This window comes from Cetorhinus maximus, chromosome 19 (genome assembly GCF_964194155.1).
Source record: "Cetorhinus maximus chromosome 19, sCetMax3.hap1.1, whole genome shotgun sequence".
Taxonomy (NCBI): Eukaryota; Metazoa; Chordata; class Chondrichthyes; order Lamniformes; family Cetorhinidae; genus Cetorhinus; species Cetorhinus maximus.
The window spans coordinates 58,925,543-58,941,948 of NC_135897.1; positions in this window are offsets into that span (position 1 = coordinate 58,925,543).

A 16,406-nucleotide genomic window follows, 5' to 3' on the forward strand; every position below is an offset into this window, starting at 1 on the left:
ACCATAACTATTTTCCAACTGCAGTTGAAAAGATTATCTACAGCTTCCATTAATTATTTAATCCAACATCGCAAAACACATTCTTTCCATCCACAACCAAGAATGCTCTTCCTTTCACTCGTCAGCCAGGACATCATCTAGAGTTTGAAATGGGCATGAGTACATTCAAGGGCTTTGTTTAGTATCAGTGCACAGGTGCACTTTATCATGCCCTTTCAGTACAACCATCATTAAAAAGACCCAGTCAGTCAGAACAGTGACTAGTGCAAGCACTTTCTTCTGAATAGACTAACTAATGTATGTCTTGGCAAATCCTTTCACAGCTGGAGGTAGTTTCCTGGATGACAACTGTGGAAGTGGGATCTTGGAATCAATTTGAAAGCGCAGAGTGCCTTCCAATTTATTCTCTACTTTGCAGACATGCTGGTATTTCACTGCTACACCTTTTATTGTGAATTTTGATGGGCCCTGCATCATCAAGATGACCTAATTCCCAGTTAAAAGGTGTAGATACTGAATGACTTGAGCACGTAGAACAGATTGAATTCTGCTGGACTCGATTCAAAACTTAATGCTGTTATTCTTGAGGTTTTAACACTGACTTTTTCGCAAAGGCGTCCTTGCTATTTTACTGAGTATGAATAATGAAGTGTTAGAAACCTGAAGTTCTTAGACATATGGATACATTACTTGGTTAGAAGCACATTAGCATTTTAGCAATAAAATGTCTGCAGACAGAAACTGCAATGGAACTTTTTAATGCCACTGTAGAAAATCTTGTGGTTCTTGTAGTGTTTCACAGACTGGCCACAGAATTTACACAGCTGCAACAGGGGTGATTTCCCCTTTGATGCTTCCATGCACTTCACCTGTATGTGTTGGGTTAGCTCCTTTATCACCTTGTATGCTTTGTCACACAGACTGCTCCTCTATAGATTCAGCCATGAGTTCAAGCAAAACATTGGGGACAATTTTCAAATATAATGAATGGCGGACATCACCCACTAGTGGGTGAGCTGAGCCATTTTCATGATTAGGCCTCATTAGAGCCCAATCGACAAGCTGCTAGCCATCAAAGTGCATTGACAGACTATGTTTGATTGAGGGGGCTTCCCTGTAAAACTGAGCTGTAGAATAAATGTTAAAGCAATTAGAAGCAATTCTGGATGGAGTTGAGCAGCCGTCAGCTGGTGGGAAGAATTTTGTGGAGCCGAGAGGAACATTTAGGTTTCACCCATCCCGCTAAAAATTATTGACCCTGAAGTTTCTCCCTCAGTTTCAGACTGGCATTTAGCCGTCCCTCTAGGCCACTGGGCAGAGAGTGAATGGTGCATTATCCACCATTAGCAGCTGAAAATTGTGTTGTGTCCAAGCCCAGAGGGCCCAATTCAAATATTTAAATAAGGCACCGGTCTGCTTCAGGTGGCCGTCCACTTCAAGGCCCACTAGATAATTGAGGGGCGAGCTTCAGGCGTGTTTCCAGCATGAATTTTCTTTTAAAACTTTCATTCCACTACTCCCCCATATTTACAAACATCGAGTTGACCATGAGACAACAATTTCCTCCCAATGTGCATTTTATTTGAGTTATGAATAGTTCATCTATACAATGTAAGCACTGTAAGCGCTGAAAGCTCTTATTTCATTTCCTGGACTTTGGTAGCTCCCTCTGCCCCGCTGCAATTTCTAACCCAAGCAAGCAAGTTTGTTTCTTTCATTCTGACATACCATTTTGCACAATGTTAATGTCAGGATCTTCCCCGAATGTCTTGAGCTTCATCTGCAATGGTTTCTGTGCACATGCTTGGTCAAGGGAGAGCTAAGCTTTCTTTTGAGGCCCAGAGCACTGCTCCTGCTGGCCACACAAGGAAAATAAATAAAAACTTATCTTGAATGGCCTCTCTGCTTCCAATCCTCTTCTGACAGGCCTTCACCATTCAGGGTTATTTTAACGAAGGCAACCAGGCACTGCTCAGAAAATCTAGGCTCGCACAGTTTTACTAACGCCTAAAAACTACTAATTGACTATGAATCTGATTTAGTCTGCAGTCATTTTACATTTACTTTAAATATCTTTGTGCTCGCAACAAGTTAATAGGAATGAAAAGTAAAAAGGAACTAGATTCTGCAGATGCAGGATCTTTATTAAGAATCAAAATACAGGCAAAGTGCAGTCTAAAATTAGGCTTCAGGCTGACCCTGTTTAAACCTCAGAAAGTAATAACTTTGTTTTTGCATAGGTTGTAGCTTATGCTTTGCAGCAGAGTCCAATAGCTTGCATTCACCACATAGTACTTTGCTCATTTCATTTGATGCACTTATCTTAAGAAAATTGTAATAATGGAAATTATTAAACAAGTTTGAAAGGTAAATACACATCAAAAGTTGTGAACAATAATGATTTATGAGGGTTCTTGCATGAGTTAAAGGACATCTGTACCAAGCTGACATTATTTGTTAAACAGTCCACTTTGAAATGCATGTAGGGGTGTAGTTAGTAATATTGTTGTGAGTCAATTAGGGAATTAGCAATTGATTTGTTTTTATTGCAATTTTCTCAAAAAAACATTTAACAAGTGGGAAATGCTAGTCTACTATATTGTATGCTTTATATCATTAGCACCTTTGAATAAATGAATATAACATTGTTAGGTGGCAAGATAATAAAATAACAAAGTAGAATAACATCATAAAAATAATAAGAGAAATAATTAATTATTTGTTCTTTCTCCATTTCTTTTCTTTTTCCAATCAGAGTTGTAAAGTGAAATCTCCTGTTCAACTAGTACACAACTGCACAACAATTTTATCAGCAATGTCTATAGGCTGAGTTATTTTGTTTTAATTATACATGTAGATGGAGTTTGTTCCTAACACACAAACATATACCTACGTACACTTAGCATATGGAGCACGGTGACTCAAGACAATTGAGTTCACATTCTGTGTGTTACTAAACAACAGGGAGTTTTGAGTTCAGTAATGCTGAGAAACAGAACGAAAACACCCTTCAAAATGGGGTTTTGAAAAGGTTCAAAAGGCAGAAAACAAAGGCGTTCCTCTGTATGTTTGAAGATACTCTCAGTTTATTGTTGCTTTAAACTTTCCAAGGCCTCTGTGTAAAGAGAGGGGCTGCTAACGTTGCAAGTGGGAGTTTTAATGGTCTCTCCAGAACAATGTGGGCACATTCTGTGCAACCTCATTACCGAATCATCTGAAATGGATGAGGAACATTCCCACTGATTATCATAAATAGCATAAAAAAGTCTTTCATTGCAAAAGCAGGTTCCATCTGCCCTTCATGTGTCCTCACCTTAACTTTAAATAGTGAGCCACTCCCCCTTGACAAAGGAGGAATTTTCTGTATCTGAACTCTATGCATGTACTCTTGAAAGTTATTCACTACAATATAAACACGGTTACTGGTAAACTGAATGTTTATTCATTGGCCAACCCTCTTCTTTCATGGGACTCTTCATCAATTGTACGTGCTTTGCCGTTTTTCTTTCCCATTTTCTATGCTCCCAAAAGTAGTCTGATAGCAGCCTGAACTTTGCAAGTAGGCGTTCCATATCAATTGGTTCCTCAATGCTTTATGCATTAGTTTATTTGTAAAATATTTTAGATTAGAATACTGGAGGAGCTAGCGATTGACATGCATCTTAAAATATTTATTCTACAATGATTTATCCTACTGTGCAACCCTTGAAAAATTCGTAAACACAACAGGCTAGAAATTGAATTGCACTGTGCAAAACGGGCACATAAGGATTAAATTTGGTAGGTGGTGTTCATGCACTCATTCGGTGGCAAAAGTATATCATATTGGTGGAATTGCTCAGTAGGCGTTCAGGTATATTGGTGTGTGCTTCAAACTGGTGATAGACCCATTGCACATGCAAATCAAGAGCTCCTGTTTGAAGTCCTTTTGAGAAATTGATCTGCAGATGACAACAGCAAGTGCCATGCAGTGTTTAATGGGATCACTGGAAGCTGCCACCCAGAAGGTAAATTTAATGTATTTTGTGGAGCCAGGAAAGTGCTCATCTTCATCCCTCCACCTCCTGCTGGTTACCTTCTCCTGGGACTCCCCTGAGGCCCTCATCTGGCATTTAAGTCAGCTATCCTTGCTTCCCTATCCTGTGATCAGCAAGCTGCCTCTGAGGGTGGTGTAAGCAGCTCACTGCATGAGGCTAGAGGACCAATTTGCCGCTATCCTGCCATTGACCTCATTAGGCACATGTAGTATTCCATCCATCCAGGAGTGATTCAATTTCTAGGCCAGCATCCCTTAAAGTTAATTTTCCTTATTGTGCTTTTCTTTCAAGGCAAGATTTAAATATTTTCTACTATTTTTTCTGGGCTGTGTAAACCAAAGAGTACCTGTATACCTTTTTGAAATTTTCTGAGAGCATCAATCATACAATTATGCTTCTTTTTTGGACCTTATAATGATGCGGATGTAATTATTAATCTATACATCCTTGAAATTATGGACAGGCTATCGGAAGGGAGTAGGATGCTGAGGTGGGCACATGATGGTGTAGTGGCAATGCTGCTAGACTAGTAACCCAGAGGTCCAAGCTAACGTGCTGGGGACATGGGTTCAAATCCCACCATGGCAGCTGATGGAATTTAAATTCAATTAATAAAATCTAGAGTTGAAAGCTCATAAAACTATCGTTGGTGTGAAAATTCATCTGGCTCAACTATGCCTTTAGGCAAGGAAATATACCATCCTTACCTGTTTGGTTTATGTGTGACTCCAGACCCACAGCAATGTGGTTGACTCTTAACTATCCTCTAAAATTGCCTAGCAAGCCATTCAGTTCAAAGAAAAATTAGGGATGGGCAACAAATGCTGGCTTGACCAGTGATGCCCACATCCCATGAAAGAATTTTTTAGAAGTGATACAGTAATGATTCAATTGTCTGTATAATAAAGTGGGAATATCAGTTATAAAACTATGCAACGATGCTGCCTGATTTCTGTTTAGTTCAGTGAAATAAACAGTTTTGCTATTTAACAATATTTGTTTTAGTTTAATTTGTACACTTGTAGAAAAAAAGTGCACGTCAATTCTTTACAGTTCTGTAGTTCCACTCAGTTTAGAAATTCACTGAAAATTATTCAAAGCAAATGTTCTGAAAGTCACAAAGGCATTCTTTACTTAACAAGACCATATGAGCTTCATGCCCAGATGTTTATTTAGAAAATGAAATAGAGGTCAACATTACACGAACTTGATAGCTAAGAAAAGCATATGCTACCTAAAGTAATATCATGCAGTTGGTTCCTAGTTACTCTTGAAAATGTTGTCTGAGTTCTGTGCCTCTTCACTAAGAAGGGGGAAAAAGTCAGCTTCTGATCACTAGGCAGTAACCCTGCACTGGGAAGTGCACATGCATAGGCAACAGTTGAGAATAGGCAGAGATGGGAGGCAGCCTGAGGGAAAGATTTCCTGAGTTAGGTACAATGACATAGTAAACCACTGTAAACAACAGTACAGCTTAGTGCTCTGATTTAAAGCAGGAATTATTGACAAGGATGCAGTGCTAAATAGAAAACTACCCAAAACAGCTATGATTAGTCGGTCCAAGACAAACTGTGGCAGTTAAACATGCTTCAGTGTGACTTGATCTAATGTTAGCATTAGTTGTGATCTTTTATGCTGCAGGCAATTAACTTTTTGTCATGCAATAGAGCCATAAGTTTAAAGGATCACAAAGTGTGGTAGTCGTAAGGTGGCTTGAAGGATTGATTGCCATTTCTGACTCGAAGAAAATGTAGTAATCCATTTGATACTATGTAAAAATAGCCAAATCAACCTTCGTTGGCTCTGAGGTAGAGACACCTGTAACTCCTGGAAAAGTTGAACATATAAAAATTCTGGCCAGCAAAAGATTCAAATCAGGATTAAAATGGTTTAAAAATGAAAATAATATCAAGGTTATTTTGGGCCTGGAATGATTTTGTGAGAATGGAAACAATGGGATTGTTCTGCTTGTCACATGTACAGCTGTGCTGGTAGCCAAGAAGGCACACCATGCAAAATTTTATGAAAGGAGTCCTTCCCGATAAATTGAACTGGCAGATGAATGTTTGATCAGTGAACTTGGCCTGCAGCACACTTGCCCAGAGGAACAGCAGTTCACAAAGGTCTGCAGGATACCATTAAAAAGCAAGTGTGCTAATGACAGAAAAGTGCATAAATTGTTTACAGTGGTACCAAAGAGATGCCATTGAGCAACACAGCTCATTTTGATGAAGAGTTGGAGGGAGTGGTACAGGAGGAGCACCAAAGGAAGGTAAATTTATTTGGGGTTGAAGACTACCCTCCAGTAAAAGCGCTGGCACAAATTAAATGGAGTGCAGTCATACAGCTCCCTCATACGTGGCTTCAAAAGAGGGGAAGTTTGCTGGTTGTGAGAAGTTGGTGAACATAAATCCAGCCATTTCTGCTGGGGGTACAGCAGAAGGAACCCAAAAAACTGAGTTTTGAATCATTTTTGGGGAACAGGAGGAACTACTATGTGAATACTAGGACAGGGGGTATCCATATTCCTCTCTGCATGCTTTTGTTATAGACTACTTGTTTATCTTTGCAGGCAGATTGAGATCGTTAAGCTTTTCTTTCAAAACTTTAAGCGACTCTTGAGGATATGGAGGTGCCACACATACCCACAGTCTCCTCCTTCTACACCACTCACGCTTCTGCATTTGACATTTTTTCTTCCAGTGACTCTAACAATAGCACCTCTTCACTCTCTGGTTTCTGACAGCAACTTCTCAATATCAGCCTCAGAAAATTTCAATGCTTGCCTATGTCCTCCTCTTACAGCTACCTTTGCATCCCGTCTTACCAGCGTGCTTACCCCATTAAAATGGTTCACCCCTTTAAATGAAGAAGTTGTCCCTGCTCGACTTTTTCAGGCCCAGCTTGTTGGCTCAACTACTGCCAGGATTTACCCCTAACTGCGCTGCCTAGCATTATGCAAAGTAGCTGATCGCAGGATTTCTGAGGGAATTAGCAACCTTGGATTCAATGGGTAGAAGTATCCTTGACAGTTTGGATCGTATATCTGGAAAGCAGGAATTTTAGAGCTTTTAATGCCCTAAATAATTTACCAATTTCTGAGGCAACACATCTAATTGTTTTGCTTTAAAAATTAGGTGTACCATAGGTAACACAGGTCATGACAGGTTCATAAGTCAAATTTTCAAGGCACTGTTCAATTAATTCAGAAAATGCATTAAACATTTATGTTATACTGCTTCTGAACTGGCACTGGGAGAAAGTCTGCCTCTAGTATCTTTAAACCAGGACTAAAGTTCATCAAGCACAAGTCAGTTATTTTGATTCAGAATAACACAAAGATCAGGTCTGCTCTGGCTTTGAGTTGACACTGTAAATTAAGAATAACTTTGCTATTAAATAAAGTTTGCTCTTCCTGGTAAATTGTACACCTAGGTTCATAAATCTATACAATGCTGGATCAATTGCAGTTCAACCAAATGAAAAAGTGATTTTCTGATGGAACACTGTTAAAACAAATGATCTGGTCATTATCACGTTGCTGATTTATGGAACCTTGCTGTATGCAAATTGATTGTGGCATTTCCCACGTTATAGCACACTTCAAAAATACTTAATTAGCTAAAGCACTTTGGGATGTCCTGAGATCATGAACGATGTTATATAAATGCAAGTTTTTTTTTGGAATAAGAACATGATTTTTGTTGACTTCAAATTGCTCAAGCTACTGAACAAAATACATTGTGGTTCAGCACTAAACACAAGGGCTGTACTCCAGGAGATGAATGTTACAGTTTCAGATATAAATTGAAGTTGCTGTGAGTATTTCTTAAAGGTGAAATGAATCATGATGTGTTGGTGACTGAATTTTTCAGCTATCTCAATGTCAATGTGGTCAAAGCTTTATACTCTGTTTGCAGATGGGCAGCACGTGTTCCACCCACATCTCCATTATTTGAGTAGATAAGAGAGCAGCACACACTTTGCACAGCACGAGTATGTAGAGGTCAGTCTGCAGTGCAAGAGGAAACTGGAAGGATAACACAACTGAAGCACGTGTCAGATTGAAATCTAATTACATAGTGAAACTGAAGCATGTGTGGGTGAAAACAGAATTTCCACAAGCAGAGTTGTTCTACAGAAATTGAAACCTGGTTGGTTAGATCTATCAGGTTCTATGTTGCATGTGAATCGTACTGCAAGCACAACATAATTTGTTGTTACATTTAAAGTATATTTTAAAACTATAATGGTGAACTTCCAGACAATTACATATTTGACTTGGAGCTAATTGCAAGATACATTAAAATTGTAAAACCATGTTAATCATTGTTAATCATAGCTTTTGCTAATGTGAGAATACTAATACAAGAGTATTATTTGAGAGGAATCACAAGATCATAACAATACTCTTGTCTCGCACAGTCCTGTTGGAGCAAAAACTGCTTTTCTGAATCTTTAGCTGTGAGAATCAAGAGTCTAGTTTTTCTCATATACATGCATTTTAAACCCAAATGGGCATTTGAGAGGTTTAGACAGATTTAAGTGGAAATGACGTTTTCTGCACATTTTTGCAGGTTAGCTCATTTGCTAGTTTCAAGTATAGATTTGGGCTGGTGCAGAAGGAGCACACTACTGGGGTAGAAAAGGAAGGCTCACTGAGGCTTCTTAGGAATTCTAAGTAGCTAAATACTTTTTGATTTTCTTTGTGAAGCCAGGAAAAACAGGGGTGCACCATTGGGCCCCACAAGGAAAATGTAGGCCTTCCCTGCCCTACCATCCTCCCACCAAAAGGCCTTCCCAAACCTTCTCCTTGCCACTTACCTGAGTTCTGGGTCCCGTTCCTTGGATTCTTGATTTTACACTTTTGCCAACCGGCTGCCACTTCCTACTGGTTTCAGGTGGGAATCTGCAGATGAGGTCTATGAGTCAAAGGATCAGATCAGTTTAAGGATTTTTAAAATTTGTTCTGGGTGTCACTGGCATGGCCAGCACTTAATGCCCATCCATAAATACCTTAAGAAGGTGGTGGTGAGCTGCCTTCTTGAACTACTGCAGTCCATGAGGTGAATTAAGGTACACCACAATGCTGTTAGGAAGGGAGTTCAAGTATTTTGACCCAGTAACAGTGCAGGAACAATGATATAGTTCCAAAAGTCAGGATGGTGATTGACTTGGAGGGGAACCTGCAGGTAGTGAGGTTTCCATGCATCTGCTCCCCTTGTCTTTTAGGTGTCGGAAGTCACGGGTTTGAAAGGTACTGTCCAAGCAGCCTTGGTGATTTGCTGCAGTACATCATGTAGATGTTACACACTGCTACCACTATGCACTGGAGGTAGGGGGAGTGAATGTTTAAGGTAGTGGATGGGGTGCCACTCAAGCAGGCTGGTTTATTGTTGGTGGAGTTGAGTTTCTTGATTGTTGTTAGAACTGCGCTCATCCTTGAAAATGGAGTTCCATCACACTCCTGACTTGTGCCCTGTAGATGCCAAGCTGCTCCAGTACAGCCATAACACTGGCATTTACCCAGCAATGTGAAAATTGCCCAAGTATGTCCTGTACACAAAAAGCAGGACAAATCCAACCCATCCAATTACCACCCATCAGTCTGCTCTCGCTCATCAGTGAAGTGATGGAAGGAGTCATCAACAGCACTATCAAGTGGCACTTGCTTAGCAATAACCTGCACATTGATGCTCAGTTTGGGTTCTGCCAGGATCACCCAGCTCCTGACCTCATGACAGCCTTGGTTCATACATGGACAAAGAGCTGAACTCCAAAGGTGAGGTGAGAGTGACTGCCCTTGACATCAAGGCAGCATTTGACCGAGTGTGGCATCAAGGAGCCCTAGCAACACTGGAGTTAATGGGAATCAGGGGGAAAACTCTCCACTGGTTGGAGTCATACCTAGCACAAGGGAAGATGGTTGTGGTTGCTGGAGGTCAATCATCTCAGTTCCAGGATATCGCTGCAGGAGCTCCTCAGGGTAGTGTCCTCGGCCCAACCATCTTCAGCTGTTTCATCAATGACCTTGCTACCATCATAAGGTCAGAAATGGGGATGTTTGCTGATGATTACACAATAATCAGCATCATTCACACCTCAGATGCTGAAGCAGTCCATGTCCAAATGCAGCAAGACCTGGACAATATCCAAGCTTGGGCTGACAAGTGACAAGTAACGTTCGCGCCACTCAAGTGCCAGGCAATGACCATCTCCAACTACAAGGCACAAGTCAGGAGTGTGATGGAATCCTCTCCACTTGCCTGGATGAGTGCAGCTCCAACAACACTCAAGAGACTCAACACCATCCAGGAAAAAGCAGCCCATTTGATTGGCACCCCATACACAAACATTCACTTCCCCCACCACCAACATACAGTGGCAGCTGTGTACCATCTACAAGATGCACTGCAGGAACTCACCAAGGCTCCTTAGACAGCACCTTCCAAACCCATGACCACTATCATTTAGAAGGACAAGGGCAGCAGATGTAAGGGGACACCACCACCTGGAAATTCCCCTCCAAGCCACACACCATCCTGGTTTAGAAATATATCACTGTTCCTTCACTGTGATGGGTCAAAATTCTAGAACTCCCTCTGTAACAGCGCTGTGGGTGTACCTACACCACATGGACTGCAATGGCTTAAGAAGGCAGCTCACCACCACCTTCTGAGAGGCAATTAGGGGGTGGGTAATAAATGCTGGTCTCGCCAGCGATGCCCACATCCCATGAATGAAAAAAAAAGATGGGGAGTCAGGAGGTGAATTAACTGCTGCAAAATTCCCAGTCTCTGACCTGCTCTTGTGGCCACAGTATTTATATGGCTAGTCTAGTTAGGTTTCTTGAAAATGGCCACCCCAGGACATTGATGGTGGGAGATTCAGCGATCTGAATGCTGTTGAATGTAAAGAGGAGGTGGTTAGATTCTCCCTTGTTGGAGATGGTCTTTTGTCCATGTTTGAACCAGGGCTGTAGTGAGGTCTGGAACTGAGTGGCCCTGGCAGAACCCACACCGAGCATTGACGAGCAGGTTGTTGCTTAGTCAGTGCCACTAGATAGGTGACAGTTTCCCTTCTCTAAAAAATATCAGTAAACCGGTTGTGCTTGTATAACAATCGAACAACTTGTCTAGTGCTAGCCCACCATTGCCAGCTTTATTAAATTCCATTTTGCAACATGCCATTGTAGGATTTTAATTCTCAGCCTCCAGGGCATGGCGTCTTAAAACGTAGAACTTTCAGCTATGTGATAGACCCTCAGCCTAGTTTATGTACTCAAATCCTTGAGTAGAACTGGCCCACTAACTTCTAATTCAGGATTGAGAATGCTACCACTGATCCAAGCTGTCCTAGCTTTTCTGAGTAATTAGATCAGCAATAAGAGTATAATGGAGTCATGTTCAATTGAGACATTCAAGAGGAAATTGGATTATTATCTGAAAAGGAAAGATTTGGAAGGCTACGGGGAGAATGATCCTAATTGGTAACTGCTATAGATGACCAGGTGGATGTCAAGAAGATATAATAATGCCTATAATGTTATTGGAAATTATTTTAAAATAGAGTTTAGTGGTGCCTGTGTCTATATATGTGTATGTGTGTGTGTCTAAATTGGATTCAAGCCAGCTGGTCAAGAGGTTTTGATGTATAGAGGAGAAGTAGGTTTGAAATGGGAATTAGATAAACATAGGGGAATAGAAGGTGAGGTGTAAAGGGGGCAATTTACTTTTTTTAATAGACCATTCAAAAGAGCAGGTGAAATATTACACCTAACCAGGTGAAGCTTAGAAACATGTGTTTTTTTTTCAACGCTTACTAGTAAAGTAGGTATTATGAAATGGTTTTATTGTTAGAAGATTTAAAGTTAAAAAAAACTAGTGACAATGAGAATTTGCATTCAAAGAGGAAAATATGTATAAAGGAAGAGAAGGCTGTTGGTAAAAGGAGGAGGGATTCTAAGATCTAAAGCCTCCAGCCTGTAAGCATCAAGTCTGTCTGCAAGAACCCAGAGCTGAAAGAAACTCATTTTGAATGCAACTGTCCAGGGTGTGCTTTGCCAAGTGTCTGTTTGAACCTATGTGTTTTACCGTTGCCTTACCGGGGATCTAACTGAGAGTCAGATTAATTGGGCAATTTTTGTAGTTATTATAGTAGTAATTTTGTCAACATATGTATGTGCTTACAATCTTTCTTGTATTAATATATGTTTAATTTAGTTTTATTAAAAAAAACCTCTTGAAACTCGGTGGTCTTATTACTATTGAATTAAAAGCCTGCATCTCGAAACATACAAATTGTAAAAATGGGTTATGACAGTTGTTTCAAGTTTCCCTCTGGGAATTGAGCAACTCAGCCTTTACCATCGACTGTGTCATAATATGGAGCAGAAAGGTGATGCTGGAGAATACTGTAAAATGCTAATATCAATGTCTTGGAGGATAATGTATGCAGAAGAAGGGTTGAAATTACCATGTTTGGCAACTATTTTCCATCATTTCTGCTTTAGCAACTATTCCTACCTGTACACAAGCATCCACCATTACTGCATGGCAGGAAGGCAGTGACAACTTTAAAATAGTCCAGCAGCCACTCAGGAAAAGAGAGGGATGTTCCATCTGATATTCCTTACTGGCTGCAGCATCAAATGGGAAACTTTGGGGATGTTGTGTGACCTTTTACACTAATGCAGGCATTGTGATTCTGCAACAACAACCATTTACCACCTCCTCCAACAAGGAGGTGATAATACCTCTGGAGGTTGCCAGAACAGCTGGACCTCCGATGAGTGAGTGGATGCTGGAGAAGAAAATCCAGGTTAGTATTTGTGTGCTTTTAATTGTATCTATCCTAGTTAATAACAACGCCAGAAGGAGCTCAAAATGCAAGCTAGAGTACTTATAGACATACAAAAAAATGAAGACAGCTAAAGGAAAACAAGACAAAATAAGACACAAATTCCAGTGTGTCCCCCAAAACTGATTCTTCACATCAGCTTAGACAAAAGAGACTGCATCCAAATTCAGTCACTGTACCACATGCACAATTAGTAAAAAATGTGTTATACAGAAACTGATGGGTGGAGAAATTCAACTTCTAGGACAGAATTCTCCCACCGTTGGGGGGGTTGTGTGGGGACGGGCGGATGCGGACCGGGTCCGGTTGGGCTCGCGCTGCCATTTTAAGTGGGCGGGCCTTATTGGCCTGCCCAGCATGACGTGTGCCTGGAAGCGCTGTGCGCTCCCTGTTAGGGGGGTTGTGTGGGGACGGGCGGGGGGAGGGGGGGTGTTCCCTGAGTTGGGAGTGTGGTCTTTCACACCGTGCCTCAGGCATTTTTAAGACATGTCCCCTCATGTGACAGTGTCACATGAGCTGGGACATGTCAATGAACGTTAATGAAAAATGTATTTAATTTATAAACCCTTCATGAAGCCTCATCCCACCCGTGGATGAGGTTCCATGAAAAATGCGAAGGCCACCTGGGCTCTTCGCCTGCCCACCAATCTTAAGGTTGGCTGGGCAGCTTTCTCAATAGCCTTAATTAGTTAATTAATGGCCTTAACAGGCCATTGACAGTTCGGTGGGTGTACAGCCGATTTGCCTGCGGGCCCGCCGAACTGAAAATCTAAATGAAGCGCGGTGACTTCGGGATGCACGGCCAACGTCACCCCGCGTCATTTTACGCCTCAGCGAGCTGGCCCCGCCCCCAGTCGCCGAGCCAAAAATTCTCCCTCTAGTATTTCGCCTGTGAATATCATTGATTATCTCTCCATTCTGGGCAACAGTCTGCAGTGACAGATACCACATGACTACCATTGACTATAAATGAGCATCGAATCTATTTTAACCTCACTCATCCCCTTCATCACCACTAATTCCTTTTTGTGTTTCATTCCATTCAGTTCCATTAAGGGCTTCAATTGCCTTCCAGTTTGGGTCCTGGCCTGGAATGTTAACTTACATTTTCCCTTTTCAGATGTTAACAGGCCCTCTGTGTATTTTCACTATTTTCTGTTTTATCTCAAATTTCCAACATTGGCAGTTTCTTCCTTCCTGTTGTAACCATGTGACAACTCATGGTCTGTTGTTTTACTTGACCACTTTCCAGTCTATTTTCCACAAGGAAACTGTAGTTTGTGGGGTGTTAGTTACCGCATTTGAGAAACCTATTAACAATTGCTCTGATTTTTTTTAAATGGTTAGCTACAGCATGCTCCAGTTAATTGCAGCCCTAATTCACTTGCTCTCTCTGAGAAAATTAAAGGATGCATTACACAGCGTTGTAATTTTGATAGAATTGAATTTGCTCAGGGCTTAACTAAGTGGTTTACACACCCAGCAACAACAACATCTTGCATTTACATAATAACATAGTAAAAGGTCCCAAAGCATTGAAGCTTAAAATTTTTTAAGCTCATTCAGGGTTTTATTTCTATTTATTTATTACATATTTCCTAATTTTCTACATGTAAATCATTTTCGCAAACAACCCAAACAACGCAAACATTTAACAATGTTAAATTACATCAAAATATATCTATCTGGTTAATATCTGATTTTGCATTCTATGCCAGAGTTGTTTTCTTCATGTAAGTGTGTTGGATGTGTAACATTGCATGATAGTGCTCAGCCTTGTGCAGATAACACCCGAGCACCATATGGATCCTAAGCCCTTACCACTTTGCAATTGTTTCTCAGAATCATTAGCAAGGGTAACAGTGAGCGAAGGATTCAAGTAAGAGAGAAAAGCATTTTCTATCCCAATACACTGATGGAATGGCAGTGTTTCTTTCTGCAGTACACTCGTAGGCTTTTTAAACCTGCAAAATACTGTCTATTGTTTTCAAGAATATATATGTATATATTACACTATTTGTGCGCACTTGGAAATCTCTTCACACTCTCCTCCTCCTCCACTTTGAATCAAAAATAGAACTAACATGAAACGTGGGGAAGCTCAGTTGCTGCAAGGATCTATTTCTTTTATGGGGTAAGAAGTGTGGAAAAAATGTAGCTCAATCACATTACAACCATGGTATCAAAGTTACATTAATGTAAGGAAAAGATCAGAATATTACAACATGGCTTACAAAATAGCTCAAAGAGCAGAAGAACTCTAATTAAATTACCTGCATCCCAAGTAAGGATTGTAGATTGTGTAGGATAGAAGGAGATTACAGTAACTCACAGCTGGAAAGTAAAACTGTTTTTGCACAAACCTATTTATAGAGTAGATATGTAAAAGTGAAATTGTCGGTGAAACTGGATTTTGCTTCCATTATTTCTACTAATTTTTAAGCTCTTATTTGCGATATTATCATATCTTGCTGCAAATGTCAGTGATAAATTCATTGTGTTATTTGCATATATTTGACAGCAGGTCATAATACAACACCATCAAATTACAGGTTGGGTTTAATAGGCAAAACACAACATCGACAGGGAATGGTGGTCATGCTTGACAAACCTGTTCCACTTTTTGAAGTAATTAGAACAGTTGGTTGTACCATACCTGGGAAACCCTGAACACTGTTGACTTGGATATTTCTTTAAAGAACAAGTGAACATCCCTCCTTCCTCCCCTCCACCCCTAAGAAACAGCTTTGCTGCTTCAAGTATGGATAACAGCTGTTTGCCTAACTGCCCCCCACCACAAACAGCAACCCCCCAACCCATGTTGCTGTGAACAAACTGTAATACACAAAATGGCACAATTTCTCTAATTTTTACTATAGCACACCATTGTTGTGGACTATTATTACAAGAAAAACAACCTCTGCACTGATTTTAGAATTTGTGAAGAAGTTGGGAACATTCAATACTGCAATCTCCAGATATTTTAACTTTTATATAAGAGACTGAGTTCTCTCTTGTATTTCACTAATGCCAACTCTGGCTTGGTTAATCCTCCACTTACTTTAGGGAGGAACCAGTTTTGTCATGTGATTTGTAAATAGTGGGTAGCTCAATATGAAAATGGACACAAATAGGTCACATTAATTACATATGCATGTTTTAAAAGTTAATGGTGCATTAAAACCTTAAAACAACAGTGTGGATGTAAAACCTAAGTATAGGCTCAATCCCAGAGCTACCTTATAAAATATCTGGTTTGTTTTATAGATACAATTTTCTTAACCAGATGCATTGATTATAGTTAATGACATCCATATGATCGATGGCCTGAAACAAGACCTGTATCACTCGTGGCTCAATCACTATTGTAGTAAATGTACTATAATCAGTTGAATACCAGTTGCATAAAACAATGATCAGCCTGCTGACTCAATCTTCTTAAAATGGTTGATTGTTCAATGTTCTTTATAGAACCAGAGAAGTTTTAAAAGACTAGTAAACAGAAGGGAT